Source organism: Theropithecus gelada, chromosome 7b (assembly GCF_003255815.1).
Source record: "Theropithecus gelada isolate Dixy chromosome 7b, Tgel_1.0, whole genome shotgun sequence".
NCBI lineage: Eukaryota > Metazoa > Chordata > Mammalia > Primates > Cercopithecidae > Theropithecus > Theropithecus gelada.
The window spans coordinates 90,220,490-90,229,070 of record NC_037675.1 but is presented as its reverse complement, the minus strand read 5'-3'; the positions used below and the strand labels follow the sequence as shown (position 1 = coordinate 90,229,070).

Here is an 8,581-nt window from a genome sequence, read left to right as displayed (position 1 = left end):
ATAAAATGAGATATTCTCTTGGTCAACAAGTATTTGCCCGGGCTCTGTGCTTGGTGGTAAAAATGCAGAGATGAACAAGACAGATCTCCTGGCCCTAGAGTACTTATACACAAAGAGTAATTAGCATGAAGAGCACTGGACTTAAGGTCAGACTTAGCAGCTGTGTTTTCTCAGGCAAATTAGGAATCAGTTTAGGATGGTGATTAAGAAGTGGGCTCTTAGGCCAGGCATGGTGGCTCAGACCTATAATCTCAGTACTTTGGGAGGTCAAAGGCAAGAAGGATCACTGGAACCTTGAGCTCAGGAAGTCAAGGCTGCAGTGAACCATGATCGTGCCATTGCACTCCAGCCTGGCAGCAGAGCAAGACCCTGTCACTAAAAAAAAAGGGCTCTGGAGCCAGATGTTTTATATTTGAAACCTGACTTTTTTTCATGCCCTTGGAAAAGTGGCGGGGACTTTGTGGAAGGGACTTACTGGCCCTGTGCCTCAGATTTTTTATCCATAATGTAACATACATTTGCTGTATTATTTAAGAATTTTCAATTCTGCCCTAAAGAATAGGAGAAACAAATGGGATAGATGAAACTTACCTGTAAGTATACGTTACATCAACTCATATGTTAAGTACAGATAATAAGTATATCATTAATGCATGAAACATGTTAAACATAGAATAAATAGACATTTACTTCTTAAACATATGTTAAAAGGACAAAACAAATAAGAGTGTTACTTGTAGATAGAGATGGAAAGCAAAATAAACCTTAAATATTCATAAAGCATGAATCAGTCTGGTCTACCTCAAATTGACCACCCATTGGTATCATCCATTCTAACCCATTTGTTTTGTGCTTAAAATGTATAATGCTGCTCATAAGGTCATCGCTGAGCTATAGGTGTAGCCACACATACCTACCTCTGTCTTTTTATTATTTTTATTGTTTGGGGACAGGATCTTGCTCTGTCACCCAGGCTGGAGTGCAGTGGCACGATCATGGCTCATTGCCTGCTCACTGCAGCCTCAACCTCCGGGGCTCAGGTGATCCCCCCACCTCATCCTCCTGGGTAGCTGGGACTACAGGCATGCACTATTATGCCCAGCTAATTTTTTTTTTAATTTTTTTGTAGAGACGTGATCTCGCCATGTTGCTCAGGCTGTTCTTGAACTCCTGGGCTCAAGCACTCTGCCTGCTTCAATTTTCCTAAGTGTTTGAATTACAGTTGTGAGCCCCAGCACCCAGCAACCTCAGTCTTTTTGATAGAGCAAGCGTAGATTGGCATCCTGAACCTTCCATCTCTGAACATTCTTACCTACACTCTGGTTCTTGTAACCATGCCATCTTTGGAGAGGGCAGATGAGGCAGAGAGAGAGGCAGAACATATGAACACTGAGTGACCCACAGTAGTGTGGTCCTTTCACCTGCCTGATCTAAATGTGTTCACCTACCCAATCTCTTTCCCCTCGCTTCCTGCTTTTTTCTAAAACAATTCAGTCTCCATAGTGACTGTCAAAAATTGCCAATGCTGACTATCTAGCAAGTTGTCATGGCAGGGTTTTGGAAAAAGTTTTCAATTAGCAATAATGTAGGATAAACCTCACTGGCTACCATATTTCCACTGTACAAAGCTAAGACTGTGTGTTTTAAATTGATTTAACAAACTAACTTATTTGACCATCTTAATCTGACCTATGAGCCAGACTATAATGATAAGCCATCTTAATCTGGCCTATGAGCCAGTATTGGAAAAAGTTTTCAATTAGCAATAATGTAGGATAAACCTCATTGGCTACCATATTTCCACTATACAAAGCTAAGACTGTGTGTTTTAAATTGGTTTAACAAACTAACTTATTTGACCATCTTAATCTGGCCTATGAGCCAGATTATAATGATAGTGATAATGATAGTAAATATTTTATGGGATGATTGTGGAGAGCACATCAATGTAATTCAACTAAGTCACAATTACATTGTCTTTCAAAGAACATAGAAACACATTGGGTGGGAATCAGTACTGTGTGCAACCAGGTAGCTCCTCTATTTTCAGTCAGACTGAAACAGGAATTAAAAGAAATTAAAGAATGTGTAAGCAAAAACTCAATTGTATGTAAGAAAACCCAATTCCCCCTGAAGAAGCGAAAGAGCAGGAGTCCTTTGAAATTAACTGCCTATTTTTCTGTGGCTAGTGAACCTTGTCTCTCCCTTTCCCAGGCATTGTGAAGACTGTTTCTCTAGCTGTGCAGCTGCAAGGTCACTAGACAGATAATCTCAAGTCATAAAACATGTTGTTCCTTGAAAAGTAAGAAATAATGTAATGCATGTCTCAAGTGAATAACTGTCTTTGTTTCTCGCTTCTGTAATATGCTTTCCCCTGCACAGATCTCCCCCGTCCCACAAAATGCTTAAAAGGTAGCTCGACTCTTTGTTCGAGGCTCAGTCCTTTGGATGTTAATCTGACGGGGTTGGTGCACCTAAATAATTAACTAATTCCTCCTCAACCCCTCGGTGTCTCTGATTCCTTAATTATCCCACAGCGAGACAATGTTTATTACATGCTAGAGATAGAACAGTTTGAGGAATTACCAAAGAGATGGGAGTTGTTCTCATTTTCCAGGTTCCTTGAGGAAGTTCTTGGAGGAAGTTTCTTGAGGAATTCCTTAAGGAAGTGCTTGATATATATCTATTGATACTGATATTTATGCCAAAAATTATTTTAAATACTATGAGATGCCAGAGAAATAGGCTGAAGTGTGCATATAAACAAATAAGTTTAATAAAGGATGATGGGAGCCATGATGGAAACCTGTGAGAGAACGCAGCTATGGACGTAGGCCCAGAACTGAGTGATTCTGCCTGTGTGTGGGGTTCATAAACAGCTCTGCAGTCAGCCGCTGAGGAAAAGCTTCCCAACAGCATGCAATCCTGTGGACAGAAAAGGAGGGGTGGAAAAAAAAAAACAAGACTCAAAAATTCGCTGAAGCCAGATCATCAAGAATATGGAACACCATGCAGGGAAGTTTGGGTTTTAGCACATATTCAGTGAAAAGCCACCAGAGAAGTTTTACCAGTGAAATGAAACAACTTGATCAACTAAAATTGAAGGCAAGGAGACTGGTTAGGATACTATTGCAATAGTCCAGATGTGAGTTGCTGGGAGTAATGGGGATGGACAGAAGAGGCCAAAACATGTTCATGAAATAGAGTCAACAGGACTTGGACACTGATTGAATATGGGGAGGGCATTTGGCTAAGGAAAGAAAAGAAGCCAGGATAACTCCCAGCTCTCTGGGTTGTGCATGTATAGATAGGGGAGCCAGTCACCAAGATGAGAGTGAAGGAGACAGAACAGGTTGGAAAAAAAAAGAGATTAAATTCATTTTGGGATATAGTGATTTTAAGTGTCTCTGGGACAGCCAGATGGAGATATTCTGTTAGTAACTAGAGTTAGAAGCCAGTCAGAAACAATGGAGCGAGGTCAGGGATGGAGATTAAATTTGAGACTCATATTATTATACATCTGCTCATGGAAAGCAATAAAGAGGATGAAATCATCCCATGGAGAATTTGTAGAATGAGAAGAGAGCCAAAGACAGAAACCCTGCAGATACCCAACATTAAGGGCAGGTAATGAGAAGAGGAAAAATAAAACATACTAAGAGAGAGTGGCCAGAGATGTAAGAGGAAAACCAGGTGGGTGTGGCATCATGAAGCCAAAGTACAGACAGAATTTCAAAAAGAAGAGGCAGTTCAACCATGTCCAATTCTGAGAATTCATGGAAACCAAAAGCTTAAAAAAAAAATTCACTGATTTGGCCATTAGGTATCTATTTGCAATATTTGTCAGAGTCGTTTCAGGGAGTCAAGAGTGAAAAGGAACAGAAACCTGAGTGCAATAGGCTGAGACAGAAACAGACCTAAAGAAAGAGATATGCGAATGCAGCTTATTCTTTTGAGGGACAATTACTCATGCAAATGATTTTAAAATACTTGCAAAGCCACATGCATATGCTTGAATTCATAGAAATTTTCTACATTTTGGACATTTTACCATGTAATAGATTCTCTCTGTAAAGCTTTTAAGATTATCAAGTTCTATAACAGGCAGTTACATAAACCACTGATTCTGGGCTAGAGATTATTCCCTAAAGCAAATGTGGTCTGAAGTAACTCATTTACCATATTTTTGCTCAGGAAGAAGTGATACTTTTATACTTTTGGGCTCTGTATGAAAAAGTGAACTCATTATTACAGGAAAGTCATCAGAATCAAAATGGTGTCATTTGTGTTAAAAACGAACAAAATCCTGACAAATAGAACAGAGGAAGGCTTTGAGGAGAGGGTTCTCATGCATGAGTGCTTCGTAACCAAAACTATCACAAAAGACTACAAAAAGCGCAACATTGCACAAAGATCATCACAACCTTACACAAAAAATACTTCTGTGAGGACATCTGCCAGCCAACCTTGACTGATGCCACCCTTGTTACAGATCCTTGTTATGGATCCTTTGAAGGAGAATCACTTCAAAACAATTCTGTAAACCTCTTTATTTTTCCTTTAAAAACCTTTATCTTCCTTTACCTCCCTGTACATGCATATAGTTTACTATGGCACGCATATTCCCATTGCAATGTCCTATTCCTGAACAAATACCATTTTCGTTTAGAGAACATCTAAAAGAGGTTGGCAATTAACACTCACTTGTCATTTAAAAAGCCATAGAATGGCCAGGTGCATGCCTGTAGTCCCAGCTATTTGGAAGGCGGAGGTGGAAGGATTGCTTGAGCCCAGGAAACAGTCTCAGCAACACAGTAAGACTTTGTCTCCAAAAGAAAAATAAATAAATAAATAATAAATTAAATTGAAAAAAAAAATTTAAGGCCATAGAATGAAAAATTCTCAGAAATATGTAGCCAAATGTTTTTTGATATTACTTACATAAAGTAGTAATAAATAATATAAAACTATCTACCATTAATTTATTTATTTTCATTTTTATTTATTTATTTTGAGATGGAGTCTTGCTTTGTTGCCCAGGTTGGAGTGCAATGGCATGTTCTCAGCTCACTGCAACATCTGCCTCCCAGGTTCAAGCTATTCTCCTGTCTCAGCCTCCCGGAGCTGGGATTACAGGCGCCCGCCACCACGCCTGGTTAATTTTTGTATTTTTAGTAGAGATGAGGTTTCACCATGTTGGTCAGGCTGGTTTCGAACTCCTGACCTCAGGTGATCCACCCGCCTCAGCCTCCTAAAGTGCTGGGATTACAGGAAGAAGCCACTGTGTCTGGCCCATTTGTTTAGCTCTTAGTCTGGGTAGGTTAGACACAATACTAGGTTCCACACATGCTCTTAAATCTTCCTGTTAACTCTGCAATCTAGCTATTGTTACTATCCCCATTTTACAGATGAAAGGACAGCAACTTAGGTTTAGTTACTTGCAAAAATTCCTCCAGCTAGTGAGTAGCACAACCAAAATTTGAACTCATGTTTAGTCAAAATCCTGCACCCTCAACCAACTGTACACTTCTAACTACACTTGACTTCTCCCTACTCCTTCTGAACTTCATATAGTGTCTTTCCACATGCTGTCTAATATCTGCAGTGTCCTTATCTCCTCCCCACATGCCTTTTTTTTCTTATTGGTGTAGATCGATTCAGGCCAAATTCCCACTCTACTGTGAATCTTATGGATGCTCCAAGGGCCTCTGTGCAAGATATCATTAATACTCTTATTATACAACTAGGCTGGGAGCAGTGGCTCACATCTTTGGGCGTAATCCCAGCACTTTGGGAGGCTAAGGCAGGCGGATCACTTGAGCTCAGGAGTTCAAGACCAGCCTGGCCAATATGGCAAAACTCCATCTCTACAAAAAGTATAAAAATTAGCTGGGTGTGGTGGCACACGCCTGTAGTCCTAGCTACTCAGGAGGCTGAGGTGGGAGCATCTCTTGAACCCTGCAGGCAGAGGTTGCAGTGAGCCAAGATCGCGCCGCTGCACTCCAGCCCAGGCAACAGAGCAAGATGCCATCTCAAAAAAAATAAAATAAATAAAAATGAAAAAATAAAACTTATTGTGCTACATTGTAATATCTGATTCCCTTAGTAGACTTTAATGTATTCGTCCAGCACATGGCACATGACAATAATCATTTTACAGACATTTGTTGAATGAATAGTTGAATGAAGCTCAATACATACTATACTTCTATACTAAGTGCAAAATTGAGAGTTATATTTTAAATGAATAATGTAATGTTTGAATGTGTACTTTGTCATCTATATAAATGCTTAGGGAACCAATTTTAACCATTTAAAAACATGGTGCTGTATAACATTTTTTAATTAAAATGCCAAAGCCTTTGAAGATTAGTCTTTGTAAGTGTAGTTAACATAAACATTTTTGAAAATTCTTTTTTTTTTTTTTTTTACACAGGGTCTCACTCTGTTGCCCAGGCTCAAGTGCAATGGCACAGTCTCTGCTCACGGCAATCTCTGCCTCCGGGGCTCAAGTGATCCCCCCACCTCACCCTCCCAAATAGCTGGGACTACAGGCACTGGGCCATCATGCCTGGCTAATTTTTGTAGAATTGAGGTTTTGCCATGTTGCCCAAGCTGGTCTTGAACTCCTCGCTCAGGTGATCTACCCACTGTGGCCTCCTAAAGTGCTGGGATTACAAGCATGAACCACCGCGCCCAGCCAGATAGTTTTCTTTCTAGAAAATTTTGTTATATAGGAAATCTCTTATTTTTAAAAATATTTACTTTGTATTCTGTAATTTATTGGACACTTTGATTCAGTAATTTAGAATACTACCTTCATCCTCTACTAATTCTAGTATATACTGAATCCTATTTCTGCCTTGTCTCTTCAGTGCCATTGATATGAAGGTTAATATTTATGACTGTACAACACAGTTTTAATTTCTGTAGCTTTGTTTTCAAATCTTCACATTTTTTTCAAGTCTTACGCCTATGTGAGCCTTTATTCATAGAAAAACTATTTTATGCCATAAAGTAGTCACAATCCAATATTACTGGCATTTCAAATACTTGGACAAAAATTTTTCTTTATCTGGTGAGAAATACATACTTAATAATATTCTGCTACTACTATAGTAATCTCCAAATAAAAAAAGTGCTATAAAACTAGCAACCTCCCTGAAAATAAATAAAATGCTTCTCAATTTTTGTTCATAATTTGCATTACATTAATCTCAAATTACTGACCAATTGCCAAGATCTGTTTTCTGCTAGAGCTCTCCAGTGACGTCGTTACCTGTTATTTTGACAAAGGTCTTAAGAAAGTGAAAATGAAATTATTAAACATCTCCTTTGATTCTAATTTTCTTGTTTCACAGAAAACTTCACAGTCAGAATTTCACAGGCAATTTCACATTCACTAAGGAGATCTATCCAGGTGTTTTTAGGAATATTTATCAATTCCCTCTGATTCATATCATATAAGACAGGCTAAAGAGTTTTAAACTAAGCATATAAAGAGAGCTGATTACACTGAATTGCTTTTTCTATCAAGCTTCTTGTACTCTGAAAATCAGGTTCTGAAGTCTGAAAATAAATTAATTTTCAACAACTGAAGTAGGCTGAGAACTCTGTTGGTATAAATTCTATTTATGTGACAGCCACCTCTAGCGCCACTTTATCCTGATGTGATTGAACATGATATGAAAGAGTGCCTTATTCTTATTCAGTGGCAAAGAGCCATGGCTGATTCTTTTAAATACTTTTTAAAAAGAAAAGTAGACCTAGACTTTTTTTTTAGCTGAAACAATGACATTTTAATCAAAATAAAATCTACCTCCCCTGTAGCATTTATATGTAAAACAGTTAAAGACCTTTAACTTTTATTTTTATTTTTTAGACAGGGTCTTACTCTGTCACTTAGGCTGGAGTACAGTGGTGAGATTGTGGCTCACTGTGGCCTCTACCTCCCAGGCTCAATTAATCCCCCTGCCTTGAGCAGCTGGGGATGCAGGCATGCACCACCACGCCCAGCTAATTTTTCTATTTTTTTTTTTTCTTTTTTTTTATAGATAGGGTCTTACTCTGGTGCCCAGGCTGGTCTTGAATTCCTGGGCTCAAGCAGTTCTCCCACCTCGGCCTCCTAACGTGCTGGGATTATAGGTGTGAGCCACCACGCCCAGCCAATCTTTAACTTTTATTGGGAATCCTGATATAAGTATTTTAAAATATAAAACTTCTTATGAAAAGATGCAATATAGAGGCCGGGTGCGGTGGCTCACATCTGTAATCCTAGCACTTTGGGAGGCCGAGTCAGGTGGATCACTTGAGGTCGGAGTCTGAAACCAGCCTGGCCAATATGGTGAAACCCTGTATCTACTAAAAATACAAAAATTAGCCAGGTTTGGTGGTGCATGCCTGTAATCCGAGCTATTTGGGAGGCTGAGGCAGGAGAATCGCTTGAACCCGGGAGGCAGAGTTTGCAATGAGCCAAGATTGCACCACTGCACTCCAGCCTAGGCAACAGAGTGAGACACTGTCTCAAAAAAAGAAAAGAAAAGATAAGGAAAAAAATGCAATATACATTATATTCTTACCT

General features: G+C 39.2%; 1 non-coding gene across 1 annotated transcript; it reads right to left on the bottom strand.

Moving 5' to 3' along the window:
- Positions 1–1,494: 1,494 nt before the first annotated feature.
- LOC112629643 lies at positions 1,495–1,630 on the bottom strand. Its single transcript, XR_003120722.1, has one exon. It is a non-coding gene; the product is annotated as a U4 spliceosomal RNA (small nuclear RNA).
- Between the last annotated feature and the right edge of the window lie 6,951 nt (positions 1,631–8,581).